Source organism: Schistocerca nitens, chromosome 3, assembly GCF_023898315.1.
Source record: "Schistocerca nitens isolate TAMUIC-IGC-003100 chromosome 3, iqSchNite1.1, whole genome shotgun sequence".
Taxonomy (NCBI): domain Eukaryota; kingdom Metazoa; phylum Arthropoda; class Insecta; order Orthoptera; family Acrididae; genus Schistocerca; species Schistocerca nitens.
This window is the reverse complement of record NC_064616.1, coordinates 916,047,215-916,068,317: the sequence shown is the minus strand read 5'-3', so window position 1 is coordinate 916,068,317 and position 21,103 is coordinate 916,047,215. Positions and strand designations below refer to the sequence as shown.

The following is a 21,103-nucleotide window of genomic DNA, read 5'->3' as shown; positions in this document are numbered from 1 at the left end:
ATAAGGCGAAATGATCATCGTGATAAAATAAGAGAAACCAGAGCTCGTACAAAAAGATCCAAGCGTCCATTTTCCTGTGGAACTGTAAAGAAATAGCTTGAAGGTGGTTCGATAAACGCTCTGCCTGGCACTTAAGTGTAAATTGCAGAGTAGTAATGTAGATGCAGAAGGGTATTGTCAGTGTATTGATGTAGGCACACAAAAAGATAAAGTAGTGATTTTTTCTTCATTATTATTTCAGATCTCCATGAGTGGCGGCGTGGCAACGAGTAGAACCTCACTTCAGGGTAAGTATTACATTTTTTACAAAATTCATGTAATATAAAACATACGAGGGAATATTTTTTGCTTCAGTAACTACAGGCAGATAAAAATTTAAAGGATCTTCAATATAGATACACATCTTACGGTCAATTAAGGACATAGAGATGATGGAAAGATGGAAATCACCGATATGGTCGAAGATGGTAGCTTGGCTTTCCGGGACGTTTACGTGGGATTTAAATTCGACCGGGACTTTGAGGTGAATTTGGAGAGAGGCATGAAAGAGTTGGCGGGATGCGATATGTAGCTAGGTACTCAGCATCGTCAGAATATGTCAGGAGATCGGTAGAAGGCGAGAGTTAAGGTATTTACGTAGACTATAGGGTACTGTGACGGATGTCTCTTGTGGTTAGCGTTGATGGCAGATCTGTGGCGCTCTGGCATCAATGACGTGCTCTGCCATCTGTAATATCGGAGGGAACCCTTGGCTAATCATTTTGTTAATACTAGTTTTAACTTTGGACATGTTGTGTATGATGACTTACCTTTGACATGCCAATGCATCAACTGTCCAGCTAATTAAGATATGGTGTACATTTATAGCTCAAACTGACCACATGTATTAACCTGTACTCAGATCAAATGATGATAACTCTGTTTACCGAAATCGGTCATTGTAAGTAAAGGCCTTACAAATGCGATCTTGGCTGAGAAATCGTCTCTATTCAAGTTGAATATTTACATATCGCTCCTTATCACTCAGCGTGAGCAAGTTAACTAATCAATAATCTATAGTACTACATAAAAACGTCTTTGTTTAGTATTGTTACCAAAAATCCCGAGAAGTACGTGACCGTTTCACTTCATATTATTACACGATACTCTAATGATCATTCAGACGGACAGAGGCTATATATATTCAATATATATACTATATAAATATATATGTAATATATAAAGGGGAAATGTTGTTTCCAAAAATACTGAAAAGTTCTTGACTGATTTACTTCAAATTTTTACATGATACTCTATTGAACATGCTGACGGACATAGGCTATGCATCTTTTTAATACATGTAATATATAAGTTTACATGTAATATATAGAGGAGAATCGTTGTTACCAAAAATCTCGAAAAGTTGTTGACCAATTAATTCAGTCTTTTATCCAACGTTGTTACGATGTTTTGCATGGGCAGTGTGTGTGTGTGTGTGTGTGTGCAGACATTGTTAGTAAAAATCTTGATATGTTAGGTTATATATATATATATTTAATATGTATAATGCAGAAATATGTATGTAATCTATGCAAAGAAAACGTTGTTACCTAAAATCTCGAAAGGCTCATGACCGATTTACTTTAAATTTTTACACGATACGCTAATGAATATGCAGATAGACATAGCCTATACATTCTCAAAACGGCAATGCGCGGGGTTTCTCTTAAAACCGTCTGCAAGAAAGAAAACATTGTGCTGTGAAAATGTGCGGTTTTAATTTCTTTCTTGTAGCCAGTTTCAACTACAATAGGAGGCCATGTAAACCATTAGACAAATTGTTCCTCCCATATAGTTTCTTTCTCACATACGCATTTTCAAGCAAAAATAGAGTAGACAACAATGTGTTGTTTTGTTTTCTTTCAACCATCTCTTTTACAGAAAACAAGAAGTTGTACTTAGGTCTTATCGGATTATGACAATAATTCTACCACGTAATCTGAGCTAATCCTAATCATTCACAGATTAAAACCAAGAGATGTTCTGTCATTGAAGGTATTGTCTTTACAGATCCAGGAGCTGTAGCTCCACTACCCTCGTATTCATTGTTCTACAAACTCCAAGCCCAGACAGCATGTGACCATGTGCTTCCTTCAGAACTTCTTACTACGGCTTAGCTGGCACTACCACACTGAGCCCCAATCTGTCTTACCTAACAGGCTGTCACATACAACGACTTGTGGACGCTCATGTACAGTTTGCAGTCGGTGTCAAGATGTTACTCTGCTTTCCATTGTTCAGAGCTGTGATCCAGTGCCTGTATTATCGTTATCTGTCTGCTTAAACCATCCACGTTCCTGTGTTTCTTAACAGGCTTAGGTACAACTTCATATTTCGACTTACTCAATTTTAGTGCCTGTCTCATGAGCCAACTAGAAGTGTCCTTTAGCCTCAAGAACCGTTTAAGAGATGCATGGTCGGTTACTACCTTAAATTTCTTCCCACATAACCTACACTGAAAATACGTAATCCCATACATCAACGTAAGCATTCCCTTTTCTGTCAAGAAGTCGTTCCTCCCTGCTCTTTTGAACTGTCGACAAGTATATGCTACAAGATGTTCTTTACTGATTAACACCTGACATAAAACACGCTGCAATGCCTGAATGGAAGCGTCACATGAAAGCAAATACACTTTCTCAAAGTCCCGGATAACTAACACACGACTCGATGTTAATGTTCTCTTCAGTTCCTCAAACGCTTTCTTTCGACCACTGGAATTTACACGTCTACAGAACCTTTCACAAATTTTCGATAGTAATTTGCCAAACTCAAAAATGATTGGAACTCTTTACTATTCCTAGCACCTGAAAACTCTTGCACTGCTTGTACCAGTCTTGGATCTGTCGTAACGCCTTCAATACTAATTACATTCTCCAATTACGCAACTTCTTCCAAAGCAAAATGACACTTCTCAGTACTTTGACTGCACATAAACTTTTAAAAAATTCTTGTTACCGTTGTCTATGCTCAGTCGAATCCTTTGGGAAGAGAATACGGCATCCCATTGTATCACACATTGACGAAGTTTCATCCCTCAAAGTACCCTGTCCAACAACCACTGAAATATTGTTGGCGCATTTTTGGTCCAAAATGGCATCCTTCGATATTGATAATGACCCCAAGGGACCGAGAATGCTGTCTTCGGTCAGTGCAAAGGAAATACCAGGTGGTACACACTCCGTAGATCGATGGCAGAGAAATACTTGCACTCTCCCAAGCACTCAGTAGTTTCAGTATGTGGTGTCAGGTACGCCTCCGTCACTGTCTTGCTGTCAAGATGTCTGTAGTCACAGCACAACCTATGTTTCTTAGACCCACCTGGTTACTTTTGTGTCACAGCCATCGCAGTGGCTCCCCATAGTCTAGTGCTCTCCTTTGTTACTCCATCAGCTAACTGCTGGTTTATAAAATCTTTCATAACTGATTATAAATACCAAGGTATGCAATATAGTTCATGATATATTGGTACTTTATTCCCAGTAGGAATTCGATATTGGGTCACAGGTGTTGCTAGCAAAGGGCATTGAGGCAAAGCCAAGTCCTCAAACTGTAATAACAATTTTTGTGTTTTCACCCTTTCAATTCGTTCCAGATTCTCTATCTTCTTACATGCTGCAGTTTTAGCGGCGGAATGTGTCTGATCATGGTGCACACTTGCCGTGTCCCAGTCATTCTCATCTGGGATATACAGAGCAGCTACCAACAATCCCTTGATCAGTTTTCTCATCAGCACCAAAATTACCTATATTTAAGGTACCATTTTGCTATCACCTTCCGCCTGTACAAGTACAATGATTCTTCTCACTGAACAACGTCATGTGTTAAGCACATCATTTTCTGAAAGTGGCCGAGCGGTTCTAGGCGCTTTAGTTCGGAACCGCGCTGCTGCTACGGTCGCAGGTTCGAATCCTGCCTCGGCCATGGATGTGTGTGATGTCCTTAGGTTAGTTAGGCTTAAGTAGTTCTAAGTCTATGGGACTGATGACCTCAGATATTAAGTCCCATAGTGCTTAGAGCCATTTTAACCATTTTTCTGGAAGTGGGTCTACCTACACAACATATTAACTGTCCACTCCAGTTCTATACTCATCAAGAGCACCTTTCCGGTACCTTGCGGCACAATATCATGAAAATTAAGCCTTAGTGTTGTCCGAAGTTCAATCGGTTCACCTCTTAAGATGGAATGATATCCCTCTAAATTCAACCAGAAGTCGCATAAGGCCAATTATGGCATTCTTTGTAATCAGAAAGACTAATCCTAGGATCATAGAGTAACCTTCGATTACACGAGGCACGACTTAGACACGTTGCTTGAAATGTTCTGCCCCAAACTGAGAATTCAATATTGCTGAAACCAAAGACCCCACATTAGTGTCTCCAACCCCGTGAAAATTACAGCGTAATGAGTTCAATCATCTCCGACCTACAAGTTACATACTTGCCACTGACACATGCACACCTGTGTCCAACAACAGCCTGCGATTCTTGCCTCTCACAAATCCCACCATACCATATTCCGTATCTGCATACGAACCTGTAGCATACAAATTTACTGGGAACGCCACTCGGCGGATTTGGGGGTTGCCTCTTGTCTATTTCCCCTTAATTGCTGTTACTGTCCCTGCAATCGCATTGATAATGTCGAACCACACGACACTTACAATACTGAGGCTGTCGTCCACATGTATAGCGCTTTACGCTAGCGTAAAAAACGTTACTTATCGCGTACTCCTGCTGCTATATCAGTTTCCTCAAACTTTATACTCATCATGACAGTAGAGTACAAGTCTTTCGGTGTGTCTGTCCTAAGGCTTCTAGAGATATCGGTGGTGGGCCACTCAAAAAGGTATTTAATGTCCTAGGTTCGGTTCCCTACTGTACGAATTAATTTGCCTCAAAATTCTCCCCCATCTCGTACGTTTGCACATTGATCTAATGTATTCAGTCCGAAAACTTTTCCACCGAGTCTCTGTGCTTCTTCGTTAAAGTCCTCAACTACCCGCGGGAAACTCTCGCTACGTTCTGTTTGTTATATCTTAGCAGCAGCCCTTGCTTGAACCCGTTAAACGTCTGGAGCCTCTTCGCACCTCTGCACACCTGACATAGGGTTTTGTTCCCTATCAACCATAACTTTGCTATTCGCAGTAACTGATCCTGTCACCAACCTCCAGTCCTACCTGTTAATTGCATATGATCCAAGAAAGACCTTATATCCTCAGCTGACCTTCCAGAGAAAGGAGTGATCAAATTGGTGGTGACTGGATCAAAACGGCTCTGAGCACTATGGGACTTAACTTCTGTGGTCATCAGTCCCCTAGAACTTAGAACTACTTACACCTAACCAACACAAGGACATCACACACATCCATGCCCCGAATCCTGCCTCGGGCATGGATGTGTGTGATGTCCTTAGGTTAGTTAGGTTTAAGTAGTTCTAAGTTCTAGGGGACTGATGACCACAGATGTTAAGTCCCATAGTGTTCAGAACCATTTGAACCATTTTTGACAAAACTGCCATTGTTTATTCCTCTGTCTAGCTCCTCCTAACCAGCCTGTGTTCACGTCACATCTGCTTCTATTTCCATCTTTCTTCTCACTGCTGCTGTTTATGTGTCTATCCTCTGGTCGCAGCTTGCAGTTTCCCCAGGGTACATCAACTTTACTTTCATTTTCACAGCCTTGATGACAGATTTTAGCCACAGGAAGCCGCATCGTAGAGGCCTTATCACTCATAGCCCGATCACTCACCTTGGCAGACATCCTACCACTACTTTTTCTGTATCTCCCTATTCTTAGTTTCCACTGCGACAACACGAATTACTTCATCTAAGCCACCATCCTACAGTCATCGTCACCTACTAAAATTCCATTCCATTAGCTAACTATTGTTCTATTCTCTCTCTGGGCCTACTCTCCGACTCATTCCTCCGTTTAAATTACTTTCAATTATCATAAAAAACACAGCACGAATTACAGCGTGCAGTGGAATTCCATCAATAATCAGTCTCACTCATATTGACTGAAATTTTGATGAAGGGCCTACACCGGTCTCTCGTAACCCAAAAAGGAAAGTCCCAGAAACCCCTAATCTTCTACCCCCCCTCCCCACAAACCGCTGTCTCCTTCAAACTTCCCATTTACAGACCAAGCTCTCCACCTCACTAGAAAGAAAAGACCAATCTAACACCATAACTGCTCTCACTACCACCCACAGGTGGAGTAGGAGGCATCTTAACCCAGCTCCCATCGTGAGAATGACATCCGGAAACCACTTAGAATCGAAACTATTTCTAACTCCAAGTACCTCGTCAGTCTGGTTCCGGCTGTCGCCTGCTATACAACTGGAGAGCAGCAAGTTACGTATTTAGCTTTTTGTGTGTTTTGATAGTAGCATATTTCTCAAATTTCATACATTTTCTCTATTTAAGAGGTATAACCGTGCGTTTTGAAATTGTAAATAGTAAATTCAGGAGGTCTTACAGCAGCTGTTATTCTGTTGATTATTTTGATGAGTCAGCAACTATTCATTTCAGTCAGTCAGGTTCCAGATTTCGCCTGCTACACATACGCAGTGAAGTAAGTTACTTATTTAGCTTAGCTTTTTCTGTGCTTCCTTACTGGTGATGGGGTGGATAGGACGTGTGCTTGCCGTATGCAGACGCAGTTCGCAAATAGCTGAAGGCGCTTTTATCTATGGTCAGCAGTCTGGTGCCTCGGGGGTGTAGCGATGGTTGTAAATCCAGCAGGTCGCATGGGACGCGTCAGGTGTTACTTCTTTCTCCCACGGGCTCTGCTGTCGAGGTAACTGCCAGACGACCCATCATAGGGGATCCACCCTCATCGCACAGTGAGTGGCGGATGGTAACGTGTCCGCATCGCTCGAGGAACAGAGCCAATGTGGAGGCTGGCCGCCTGGCCTCGTCTATTCACCTTGTGAGTGGACAAGTGGCTGCTCTTTCAGCAGGGCCCATGGAGGCAGACTGAGAGAAGGGTTTGCTAGTTACTGGGAGCAGTGCGTTATGGAGTCTCTTATGGAAATGGCGTTCAGGGCCGGAAAGAAAGCCAGTGTGCTCTCGGTATGTCTGCCGGAGGGTCACAGCCGAGATGTAGAGGCTCCATTACGTGCGGCTATCGAGCGTGCAGGGTGCAGCTGTCTGCAACTTGTGGCTCACGTCGCCACTAGTGATGCCTATCACCTGGGTTCTGAGGTCATCCCCAGTTCATATAGGCGGCTGTCGGCAGTGGTGCAAGCACAGCTCGCAATTTGCAGCATTGTTACCAAAAGTGATCGAGGTCCTTTGGTTTGGAGCCAATTGGAGGTCCTTAACCGGTGACTACGTCCAAATTCAAATGGCTCTGAGCACTATGGGACTTAACTTCTGAGGTCATCAGTCCCCTAGAACTTAAAACTACTTAAACCTAGCTAACCTAAGGACATCACACACATCCATTGCCCGAGGCAGGATTCGAACCTGCGACCGTAGCAGTCGCGCGGTTCCAGACTGAAACGCCTAGAACAGCTCGGCCACAGCGGCCGGTGACTACGTCCATTCTGTGACATTTATGGGTGCAGATTTATGGATCTGCTTTATGGGTCGGAGATTTGTAGAACTCCTTTTCATAGGTCAGGTGCGCACTACACAAAGGAAGCAGCTACTCAGGTAGCAGAGTGCTTGTGACGTGCATATGACAGATTTTTTGGCCTGGCGCTCATCAGTCGATATTCAGATACCGAAATCGGACTGCTTTCAGGCTAAAGTCACTTCGACTGTTAAAATTTTCTCAGTAAATTGTCGAATTTTTCGCAACAAATGTCCCAAAAATACTGCCCTCCAGGGAATTTGTCGCGCTCGAATTCTTTTCGGAACCGAGAGCTTCCTACAACGCGAAGTAGATAGCTGTGAGACATTTAGTGACTCATTGAAGGTGTATCGGAAAGACAGATTAGACGTCATAGGAGGGGGAGTGTTCATGCAGCTGATTAAGATATTGTCTCTCATGAGGTCGATTTTGAATGTGTTTGTAAAGTTATCTGGACGTGTATAACAGGTCGAGGTGAAATCACGTTAACTGTTGAACGTTTTTATCGGCACCCGATTCCGCTGTAGCAGTCAAAGAAAGTCTACGCTCAATGACGCGGAAATATCCAGATCATGCAATATTAGTTCGAGACGTTGAACCTGCCGAGTATAGAATGGGACGTCCATGGATTTATTGCGGGGGAGACGGACAGGCAGTCTTTCGAAGTACTTTTGAACACTTTCTCAGAAAACTATCTTGAGCAGGTAGTTAGACAGCCCACATGCAATGGAAATATTTTGAACCTTGTAGCTAAAATAAAAATAATGATTAGTGATCATGGTGTCATGACATGGTGAACAAACCAATTAAGAAGATTAGGACAGCATTTTTTGAAGAAAGAGCAGATAAGCATTTCCTAGCATCTAATTTAGACAGAAATGTGCATTATTCAGTTCCAGTATGATCTAAGTAGAAGAATTATGAGCAAAGTTTAAACGGATTGTGTGTGCCGAGTAAGTTGATTAAGGACGCAACAGACCCATTGTAGTTCAGTAACAAAATTCAGAATATACTGAGTAAGCAGAGGCTGTTGCACTCTCGGTTCAAAAGGGAACTTGCAAACGACGGAAGGCGTGAGGTAGTAGAGATTCGTGCGTTTGTAAAAAGACCGATGCGCTAAGCGTACAACAGCTATATGGACTAATCTGGTGTGGCAGTAGAAGATAACAAATAGAAGACTGAAATTCTAGATTTCGTGTTAAAGGAACAGTTCGCGCGGGGGATCGTACAAACATACTGTCGTTTGAGAATCACATAGACTCCCGTATTGAGGACGTCCCTGGCGTTGGGAAGCAGCTGAAAGAGTCGAAAAAAAAAACTAAGTCGGCAGGTACCGATGGAATCACAGTTCGGTTTTACAAAGAGTATTTTGTAGCCCTGACCCGTACTCAGTCTGCAATTATCATGAATCTCTCGCACAGTTCAGCCGCTCAGGGTAGCCGTACGATCTGAGGCGTGTTGTCACGTTTCGCGCGGCTCCCCCCGTCAGAGGTTCGAGTCCTCCCTTGGGCATGGGTGTGGGTGTTGTCTTTAGCGTAAGTTCGTTTAAGTTACATTAAGTAGTGCGTAAGCCTAGGGACCGATGACCTCAGCAGTTTGGTCCCATAGGAACTTACCACAAATTTCCAATTTTTCGCGCAGTTCAATTTCCCAAGTGACTGGAAAAAAGCGCTGATTCCTCCTGTATATAAGAAAGGTAATGGAAATGGCCTGCAAAATTACAGACAATTATCCATAACACTGGTTTGCTACAGAATTCTTGAACATATTCACAGTTCGAATATAATAAATTTCCTCGAGACGGAAAAGCTTTTGTCTACAAATGAGCACGGTTTTAGAATGCCTTGCTCGTGCACAACTCAGCTTGCCCTCTTCTCAAACGATACTGTGCGAACTATAGATGAAGGGCAAAACGCAGATTCCGTATTCATAAATTTCCGGAAGGCGTTTGACACGGTGTCCTACTGCAGACTGTTAACGAAGGTACAAGCGTACGACATAAATACCCTGATTTGTGAGCGGCCTGAAGAATTCTTGGGTAATAGAACCCAGTACGCTGTCCTCGACGTCGAGTGTTCACCGATGATGAGGATATCGTCTCGAGTGCCACAGGGAAGTGTGATAGGACCGCTGTAGTTTTCTATGACCACAAATGATCTGATGGGCTGCGTCAGCAGAAATCTGCGGCTGTTTTTGCTCATGATGCTGTGGTGTACGGGAAAGTGACGTCGTTGAGTGACTGTTGGAGGATACAAGATGACTTAGACAATATTTCTAGTTGGTGTGATGAATGGTAGCTAGCTCTAAATGAAGAAAAATGAAGTTAATGCTAATGAGTAGGAGAATCAAATCCGTAATATTCGAAAGCAGAGACGTCGTTTAAATATCTGAGCGTAACGCTGCAAAGCGATATGAAATGGAACGTGTATGTAAGGACTGTAGTAGGGAAGGCGAATGGTCGATTTCGCTTTATTGGGAGGATTGTAGAAAGAGTGGCTCATCTATAAAGAAGGCCGCATATACAACATTTCTTCTTCTTCTTCTTGGTTGGCTCTACAGTCCTTGAAGAACCTTGGCCTCCTGTATCACCTGCCTCTATTCTTCTCTGTCCATCGCCTTCCTTCTCCAATTTCTTATTACCATCGCCTTTAGATCTTCTTCCATATCGTCCAGCCACCTTTTCCTGGTTCTACCCCCTCTCCTTCTTCCGTCAGGTTTTCCCGTAAAGACTCCAAGTTTCTGGCATTCTCTGTACATGTCGTACCCATCTTATTCTTCCCTGCTTAATTTCAACAACAATATCCATCTGTCCATAAAGTGTTTGTAGTTCTACATTTGTTCCTACTCTCCAGCCTTCTACCTCTCTCACTGCTCAAAAAATCCTTCTCAGTATCTTTCTTTCCCATCTCAGTAACACTGCTGGAGTGTTTGGGATCCCCTCCAGAAAGACATAGAAGCAATTCAGAGGCGGGCTGCTCAGATTGATACCGGTAGGTTGTATCAACCGTCAAGTATAACGGAGATGCTCCGGGAACTCAAATGGGAATCCCTGGAGGGAAGCTGATGTTCTTTTCGAGGAACGTTGTTGAGAAAATATAGAGAACTGGCGTTTGAAAGTGATTGCATAGGGATCCTACTGCTGTCAACGTACATTTAAAGTAAGAAACGTGAACATACGATACAACAAATTAGGGCTCATACTGAGGCACAGAGATAGTCGCTTTACCATCGCTCTTTTTGCGAGTGGAATAGGAAAGGAAATGACTAGATGTGGTACAACGTACCCACGGCCACGCACCGAAAGGTGTTTGGCATAGTATGTATGTATTTTTTTGATGTAGAATGTTTACTGATTTGCGCTCCACAACGAACCGCTTTACAACACAGAGGTGTCTGATCAGCCAAGTCGATCATTCGAAGTATCATACCCAGGACTGATATTGCAGAAATTGCTTTTTCTACAAAGATTACTTCACTATCCCGTCGAAGATACTCCTATCTGTCCTCATCCAAAGCCTCCCTGTTTCTCAGTCAGTGTCAAAACCTCACTTTTCCTCCAACTTACAACTTCCGTCAGTCCCATCCCAGTCACTCCTCAAAGTGCAGAATTGTAGCCCGCTCACTAAGCTAGAATTTACTGTACCAAAAAGACGCATCAAAATCACATATGGCCGATCAATTCCCTCTCCCTTTCTCCCACTCCTGAAGAGATGTCCTGTTTTCTAACTAAAGTTTTACAATAGATCCACCTACTACAAAGACTACATACCCTTGAAAATTCCCTCTTTAAGCCTGGACCATATGACAGCTAAACACCAAAGAGACCTATTCTCACAAATAAATACAATTTAAATATTCCTTCGAGCTTTTTATTTACGCTAAAACCACTTCCTAGCCTTCCGAATGGCTCAACAGCAAGACAATATACCATACCATAATACACTACTGGCCATTAAAATTGCTACACCGCGAAGATGACGTGCTACAGACGCGAAATTTAACCGACAGCAAGAAGATGCTGTGATATGCAAATTATTAGCTTTTCAGAGCATTCAAATAAGGTTGGCGCCGGTGGCGACACCTACAACGTACTGACATCCTACAACGTGCTGACATGAAGAAAGTTTCCAACCGTTTTCTCATACGCAAACAACAGTTGACCGGCATTGCCTGGTGAAATGTTGTTGTGATTCCTCGTGTAAGGAGGAGAAATGCGTACCATCACGTTTCCGACTTTGATAAAGGTCGGATTGTAGCCTATCGCGATTGCGGTTAATCGTATCGCGACATTGCTGCTCGCGTTGGTCGGGATCCAGTGACTGTTAGCAGAATATGGAATCGGTGGGTTCAGGAGGGTAACACGGAACACCGTGCTGGATCCCAACGGCCTCGTATCACTAGCAGTCGAGATGACAGGCATCTTATCCGCATGGCTGTAACGAATCGTACAGCTACGTCTCGATTCCTGAGTCAACAGGTGGGGACGTTTGCAAGTCAACAACCATCTACACGAACAGTTGGACGACGTTTGCAGCAGCATGGAGTATCAGCTCCGAGATCATGGCTGCGGTCACCCTTGACGCTGCATCACAGACAGGAGCGCCTGCGATGGTGTACTCAAACTCGAACCTGGGTACACGAATGGCAAAACGTCATTTTTTCGGATGAATTCAGGTTCTGTTTACAGCATCATGATGGTCGCATCCGTGTTTGGCGACATCGCGGTGAACGCATATTGGAAGCGTGTATTCGTTATCGCCATACTGGCGTATCACCCGGCGTGATGGTATGGGGTGCCTTTGGTTACACGTTTCGGTCACCTCTTGTTCTGATTGACGGCACTTTGAACAGTGGACGTGACATTTCAGATGAGTTACGACCGTGGCTCTACTCGTTATTCGATCACTGCGAAACCCTACATTTCAGCAGGATAATGCACGACCGCATGCTGCAGGTCCTGTACGGACCTTTCTGGACACAGAAAATGTTCGACTGCTGCCCTGGCCAGCACATTCTCCAGATCTCTCACCAACTGAAAACATCTGGTCAATGGTGGCCTAGCAACTGGCTCGTCACAATACGCGAGTCACTACTCTTGATGAACTGTGCTATCGTGTTGAAGCAGCATGGGCAGCTGTACCTGTACACTCCACCCAAGCTCTGTTTGACTCAATGCCCAGGCGTATCAAGGCCGTTATTACGGCCAGAGGTGGTTGCTCTGGGTACTGGTTTCTCAGGATCTTTGCGCCCAAATGTAAACACATGTCCGTTCTAGTATAATATATTTGTCCACTGAATACCCGTTTATCATCTGCATTTCTTCTTGGTGTAGCAATTTTAATGGCCAGTAGTGTATCCATTACTTTCCTGCGAACAGAACGTATTGATGCAAACCTTCTCGAAATACTAATTCCTCACTTTCAACCTCAGGCAAACATTCCTCCAACAGTTTCTCATGATCCACTCTTCTCCCTGTATCCTACACTGTTGTGACAATCCATTGCCTTTGGCCCAATGTCGAGTTACTCGTGGCCTGGGAAAGTGTAAAAGTGCATCCCTATTCAGCCACAATTGCTGCACAATACTCCCATTGAAAACCTCAACTTTACAATTTTCTTCCAAAGTTTAATCACTACCTGTATTTACATTCACAGAGTGAACATTAAAGAAACCAACAAACTGCAGGAACAGATTCCAGATTGGAAATTTAGGAAGAAAGGTCCAATGAACACGTGTCAGGAAATTGATGATGTGTGTGCAATGACAAAAAATCGTCCCGGATCACGGTACAGAGCTGCATCATATCCACGTCACAACAGATGTTCAAAGAGGCCTCTATGGGATTGTAGGTGTTAGCGATAGTAGCGGCTGTCATACAGGATACAGGTAATAGTACTTTTATTTGCGCCATGTTGGCGTGCCACTTGCCTGGACAGTGTACTAGCGTTCGTCTCAATATCTGTTGAACCTGGTCCTGAAAATCTGGTGTACGCACCGTCCGCCACCACCCTGCACGTTCGCCTGTCTGAAAGGACCCATGATCAAAGAAACGCCCTAAAAAGGCTTAAAATGTTGTGTGACTCGTTTGGTGTCTGTGAGGGTACTTGTTTTGGTGTAACCGTGCTACCTGCGACTGTTTCCATCTGCTTGGCTGTACACAAACACCACCATGGTTTGTTCCCGACATGAATGCCGGGCCATTCTGCTGCTTACGGTGCACTGTGTCAATCACACAGCCTGCAACACAAGGAACACACGGCATGTGGCCAGAGCAACTGTCGTTCCTCTGCGCCATCTACCGTGACATCGATGCATTTTCGGACACATGTTCATAGGACCTTTCTTCCTCCATTTCCAGTCAGGAATCGCTCCCAGTAGTTTGTCGGTTTTATTAACGTTCACCCTGTGTATAACCTCGACGACAGTGTCCTATGTCTTCCTTTCTCATGATATCATGTATTTTCCACATATATTATTTTGCTGACCTAAACATCCATAGCTGAACATCTGCTGATCTCTAATAGAGGTTTTGGTTTACTGACAGTCTCCTAGATGGTGTAGTACCCACTTCACAGCATACCCGTCCTTGGGTGCAATCACAGATATAGCCTCAAACCAAAAGACAGCAGACCTTCGGGAGAAGATGATCTCACCGTTGAACTGCTGAAAAACCTTGGACCAAATTCACTCTCAGAACTCACACAGATCATGATAGATGTTGGGCAGAAAACCTTTCTGAAAGGTGCAAATGGCCTCGATTCACCCACTATACAAAAAGGCGACAAAACGGATTTACGTAACTATCGAGGAATCTGCCTCCTGCGAGTTACATACAAAATTCTGTCATCATACCTCTTCCAAAGAGTTCAGGAGCAACTCGATCACAAAATTGGGGAATATGAAGCTGGCTTCCGCGCTTGTCGAAACTGACAACAAATCGTCATGGAGTGGGGGAGTTATAAAGGCAGATATATGAAGCTGTGAGGCGGCCTTGGACGGCACTTCTCGTAGGGTCTTACACACGGAAATGAAGGCAGGCTGCAGCTCTCGGCTGTGATACGAGTTCGTCTACAGAGCCGCAAGTTAAGTGTTTATCCTTTTCTGTGTTTTCCATGTGGTATATTTATTAAATTTCGTGCGTGTTTCTCGGTTTAAGAGAGTTAATCTCGCGTTTCTGTAAGTGTAAATTCATTCAGTCTTTAGAGCAATAGTTGTTCACTGAACAGCCAGCTACTTATCTCTTTAGCGCTTCAGCGTCCTTTTGTGACACATCAGGAGCGTAGAAAGTCGCATATCTAGGATTGTCTTTTTTAATAGTTCACTTCTTCAGTTAGTCTTGCTAGGATGGGTAGGATGTGTGCATGCTGTGTGCGGACGCAGGAGGAGCTGGCTGAAGTTCGCGAACAGCTGAACTTGCTGTTGGCTACGGTCAGTCACCTTCACGCTGCCGCCTCGAGGTGTGGCGCTGGCGGAGAATCTGGTGCGTCGCATGGGACAACTCAGGTGTCTCTTGTTTTGCCCACGGGTTCTGCTTCCAGGGCGCTTCCTAGCGGTGGATGCACCCTGACAGCAGAATGAGTGGCGAGTCGTAACGCGTTCGTGTCGCTCTAGGAGGAGGGCCAGTGTGGAGACTGGCCGCCTGGCCTCACCCATTCACCCTATAAGTGGACAGGTGGCCGCTCCTTCAGTAGGGGCCGAGCTGGCACACGGGGAGAGGGTTTATTGGTTACTGGGAGCTTCAATATTGGGCGCGATTTGAAGCCCCTTAGGCAGATAGCGTTAAGGGCTGGAAAGAAAGCCGATGTGCACTCGGTATGTCTGCCTGGGGGCCTCAACCGAGATGTCGAGGCGGCCTTGCCGGTGGCTATCGAGCGTGTAGGGTGCAGTCGTCTGCATGTTGTGGCTGACGTCGGCACCAACGACGCTTATCGCATGGGTTCTGAGGCGATCATCTCTTCGCATATGTGGCTCGCGGGGGTGACGAAGACTACTGGCCTCGCCCGCAGGGGGCAAGAAAAACTCGCAGTTTGCAGCATCGTTCTCGTAGTTGATCGGAGTCCTCTGGTTTGGAGCCGACTGTAGGGTCTCGACCAAAGACTTCGTCGTCTCTGTGACGGTCTTGGCTCCAGATTTCTGGATCTGCGTTGTCGTGTGGGGATTTTTAGTACTCGTCTTGATAGCACTAGCGGTGCACTACACAAACGAAGGGGTTACATATGACGGCTAGGCGGTAGTTTGAGGAGCTCTGATGAACACAAGCCAGTCGATTCACAAGGGAAGTAATATCCGGCGTTCCCCAAGGAAGTGTTACAGGCCCTCTATTGTTCCTGATCTATATTAACGACATAGGAGACAATCTGAGTAGCCGTCTTAGATTGTTTGCACATGATGCTGTCATTTACGGTCTTGTAAAGTCATCAGATGATCAAAACGACTTGCAAAATGATTTAGATAAGATATCTGTATGATGTGAAAAGTGGCCACTGACCCTGAATAAAGAAAAGTGTGAAGTTATTCACATGAGCACTAAAAGAAATCAGCTAAATTTCGATTACGCGATAAGTCACACAAATCTGAGGGCTGTAAATTCAACTAAGTATTTAGGGATTACAATTACAAATAACCTAAATTGGAACGATCACATAGATAATATTGTGGGTAGAGCAAACCAAAGACTGTGATTCATTGGCAGAACACTTAGAAGGTGCAACAGGTCTATAAAATAGTTCAAATGGCTCTGAGCACTATGGGACTTAACATCTTAGGTCATCAGTCCCCTAGAACTTAGAACTACTTAAACCTAACTAACCTAAGGACATCACACACATCCATGCCCGAGGCAGGATTCGAACCTGCGACCGTAGTGGTCCCGCGGTTCCAGACTGTAGCGCCTAGAACCGCACGGTCACTCAGGCCGGCCGCAACAGGTCTACCAAAGAGACTGCTTACACTACGCTTGTCCGCCCTATTCTGGAGTATTGCTGTGCGGTGTGGGATCCGCATCAGGTGGGACTGACGGATGACATTGAAAAAGTACAAAGAAGGGCAGCTCGTTTTGTATTATCACGAAATAGGGGAGATAGTGTCACATACATGATACGTGAATTTCAGTGGCAATCATTAAAACAAAGGCGTTTTTTGTTGCGACGGGATCTTCTCATGAAATTTCAATCACCAGTTTTTTCCTCCGACTGCAAAAACATTCTGTTAGCACCCACCTGTATAGGGAGAAATGATCATCAAGATAAAATAAAATAAATCAAGGCTCGCACAGAAAAATTTAAGTGCTCGTTTTTCCCGCGTGCCGTTCGAGAGTGGAACGGTAGAGAGACAGCATGAAGGTGGTTCATTGAACCCTCTGCCAGGCAATTTATTGTGAATAGCAGAGTAATCACGTAGATGTAGATGTAGATGAAGTCAAACGGCGTTCAGAATGAAGACACTTCGACTGTCACAATTTTATCAGTAAACTGTCGAAGTATTCGTAACAAAGTTCCCGAATTTACTAGCCTCCAGGAAAGTTCTCGCGCTCAAATTATCCTTGGGACAGAGAGCTGGCTGAAACCCGAAGTGAAAAGTTCTGAGATATTTAGCAAGTCGGGAACGTATATCGGAAAGACAGATTAGAGGCCGCCGGCCGCGGTGGTCTAGCGGTTCTGGCGCTGCAGTCCGGAACCGCGGGACTGCTACGGTCGCAGGTTCGAATCCTGCCTCGGGCATGGGTGTGTGTGATGTCCTTAGGTTAGTTAGGTTTAAGTAGTTCTAAGTTCTAGGGGACTTATGACCTAAGATGTTGAGTCCCATAGTGCTCAGAGCCATTTGAACCATTTTTTTGATTAGAGGCCATAGGTGGTAGTGGTTTCATTGTCAAAAATATTGTCTCTATTGGGGCCGAAGTTGACTGCGACAGTGAAGTCGTCTGGTCGCGTATAACAGGTGTAGATGGAACTAAGTTAATTGTTGGATGTTTTTACCGGCCACACGATTGCGCAGTGGCAGTTCTAGAGTAATTCAAAGAAGTCTACGGTCAACAGTGCGTAAATACTCAGCTCATGCAGTACTAGTTGGAGGCGAGTTTAACCTGCCGAGTATAGACTGGGATGTCTATGGATTCATTGTGGGGGGTACAGACAGACAGTCATCCGAAATACTTCTGAACACGTTTTCTGAAAACTGTCTTGAGCAGCTAGCTCGGCTGTCGACACGCAATGGAAATATCTCAGACCTTGTAGCTACAAATACGCCGGACCTTATCGACAATGTCAGTGTAGAAACGGGGATTAGCGATCATGATGTCACTGTAGCAACTATGATTACGAAAGTTAATAAATCAACCAAGAAGCCTAGGAGAGTGTTTCTGTTATTGAGAGCAGATAAGCAGTTATTAACATCTTACTTAGACAGTGAATTGGCATCACTTAGTACCACGAATATGGATGTAGAGGAATTATGGGTAAAGTTTAAGCAGACTGTAAATCGTGGTCTGGAGAGTTACGTGCCTAGTAAGTGGATAAAGGATGGAAAAGACCCGCCATAGCTTAATAACGAAATTGGTAAGATGCTGAAGTAGCATAGGCTGTTGCAGTCTAGGTTCGAAAGGGGATGCACAAACAACGACAAGCGAAGGTTAGTACAGATTCGTGCATCTGTGAATAGATCTATGCGCGGAGCATACAACAACTATCACCGTCACTTTTTACCAAAAGATCTGGCAGAGAACCCGAGAAAACTCTGGTCGTATGTAAAATCGCTAAGCGGTTCTAAGGTTTCCATTCAGTCCCCAATTGACCAGTCTGGTGTGGCAGTTGTAGATAGCAAAACGAAAGTCGAAATCTTAAATTTCGCGTTCAAGAAATCGTTCGCACAGGAGAACCGAATAAATATACCGTCATTTGACCATCGGACAGACTCTCGTATGGACAACATAGAAATAAGCATGCGTGGCGTGGAGAAGCAACTTAAAGATTTGAAAACAAATGAATCACGAGGTCCGGACGGAATCCCGGTTCGATTTTACGAAGAGTACTCTACGGCATTGGCCCCTTAACTAGCTAGAATATATCGTGCATCTCTCGCCCAGCACAAAATCCCAAGCGACTGGAAAAAACGAAGGTGGCTCCAGTATATGAGAAAGGTGAAAGAACGCAGCCGCAAAATTAAACACCAATATCCCTAACTTCTGACTGCCGCAGACCTCTTGGACACATCTCAGTTCGAACATAATGAACTTTCTTGCGTCGAAGCATGGTTTTAAAAAGCATCGCTCGTGCGAAACTCAGCTTGTCCTTTTCTCACATAATATACTGAGAACTATGGAAAAAGCGCAACAGTCAGATTCCATATTTCTAGATTTCTGGAAAGTATTTTACATGGTGTCCCACTGCAAGCTGTTAACGAAGATACGAGCATATGGAATACGTTCAGGGATATGTGAGTGGCTCGAAGATTTCTTAAATAATAGAAGCCAGTATTTTGTCCTCGACCGCGAGTGTTCATCAGAGACAAGAGTATCGTCAGGAGTGCCCCAAGGAAGTGTGATAGGGCCGCTGTTGTTCTCTATATACATAAATGATTTGGTGGACAGGGTGAGCAGCAGTCTGCCGTTGTTTATTGATGGTGCTGTGGGGTACGGTAAGGTGTCAAAGTTGAGTGACTGAAGGAAGATACAGGACGACTTAGATAAAATTTCCAGTTGGTGCGATGGTAGCCCTTAATGTGGAATAATGTTCCTTGAGTCACTCAACTTTGACACCTTACCGTACACCACAGCATCATCAGCAAACAACGGCAGACTGCTGCTCACCCTGTCCACCAAATCATTTACGTATATAGAGAACAACAGCGGCCCTATCACACTTCCCTGATGCACTGTTATTCATGCGAATGAATAGGAAGAACAAGCCTGTAATGTGAATAGGAAGAACAAGCCTGTAATGTTCGGATACAGTATTACTAGTGTTCAGCTTGACAGAGTCAAGTCGTTTAAATACACACATCAAAAAAAGTTTTGCATCACCCCGGTTCCCAGAACTCCTAAAGATGGACGTTGACTGTGAATATTATATCACAGACACAATCTGTTTGAATGTTCAGAGATGTCACTAAACCCGCCAAAAGATGTAAACAACTGTGTATGAACAGCGCCTATTAGACGGAGGGGGTCCGACAGTCGATCAGTTACAGCCATTCCACCAGGAAGGAGGTACACGGCTCGTGTTGTCTGTAGATCAGCCATGCCTAGACGGTCAGTACCGTGGTTCGATCGCGTCCGCATTGTTGCTTTGTGCCAGGAAGGACTCTCAACGAGGGAAATGTCCAGGCGTCTCGGAGTGAACCAAAGCGATGTTGTTCGTACATGGAGCAAATACAGAGAGACAGGAACTATCGATGACATGCCTCGCTCAGGCCGCCCAAGGGTGCAGTGGATGACCGCTACCTACGGATTATAGCTCGGAGGAACCCTGACAGCAACGCCACCATGTTGAATAATGCTTTTCGTGTAGTCACAACACGTCGTGTTACGACTCAAACTGTGCGCAATACGCTGCATGGTGCAGAACTTCACTCCCGACGCCGGCCGCGGTGGTCTAGCGGTTCTAGGCGCTCAGTCCGGAACCGCGCGACTGCTACGGTCGCAGGTTCGAATCCTGCCTCGGGCATGGATGTGTGTGATGTCCTTAGGTTAGTTAGGTTTAAGTAGTTCTAAGTTCTAGGGGACTGATGACCATAGATGTTAAGTCCCATAGTGCTCAGAGCCATTTGAACCATTTCACTCCCGACGTCCATGGCGAAGTCCATCTTTGCAATCGCGACACCATGCAGCGCGGTACAGATGGGCCCAATAACATGCCGAATGGACTGCTCATGATTGGCATCACGTTCTCTTCATCGATGAGTGTTGCATATGCCTTCAACCAGGCAAATTTCGGAGACGTGTTTGGAGGCAACCCGGTCAGGCTGGACGTCTTAGACATACTGTCCAGCGAGTGCAGCAAGGTGGGGGTTCCCTGCTGTTTTGGGGTGGCATTATGTGGGGCCGACGTACGCCGCTGGTGGTCATGGAAAGCGCCGTTACGGTTGTACGATACTTGAATGCCATCCACCGACCAATAGTGCAACCATATTGGAAGCATATTGGAGAGGCATTCGTCTTCGTGGACAATTCGCGCCCAGTCGTGCACATCTTGTGAATGACTTCCTTCAGGATAAGGCCATGCTCGACTAGAGTGGCCAGCATGTTCTCCAGACATGAACCCTATCGAACATACTGGGATAGATTGAAAAGGGCTGTTTATGGACGAAGTGACCACCAACCACTCTGAGGAATCTACGCCGAATCGCCATTGAGGAGTGGGACAATCTGGAGCAACAGTGCCTTGATGAACCTGTGGATAGTATGCCATAACGAATACAGGCATGCGTCAGTGCTAGAAGACATGCTACTGGGTATTATAGGTACCGGTGCGTACAGCAATTTGGA

The 21,103-nt window shown here is 44.7% G+C and overlaps 1 long non-coding RNA gene across 1 annotated transcript in view; it reads left to right on the top strand.

Annotated features, from left to right (window-relative positions):
- The first annotated feature begins 235 nt into the window (after nucleotides 1-235).
- The window catches only part of LOC126248975 (uncharacterized), a 927,591-nt gene continuing 906,723 nt past the window's right edge, over nucleotides 236-21,103 (top strand). The window contains exon 1 of the long non-coding RNA XR_007545573.1: nucleotides 236-287. This is a non-coding gene — a long non-coding RNA (uncharacterized LOC126248975). The remainder of the gene's footprint in view (nucleotides 288-21,103) is intronic.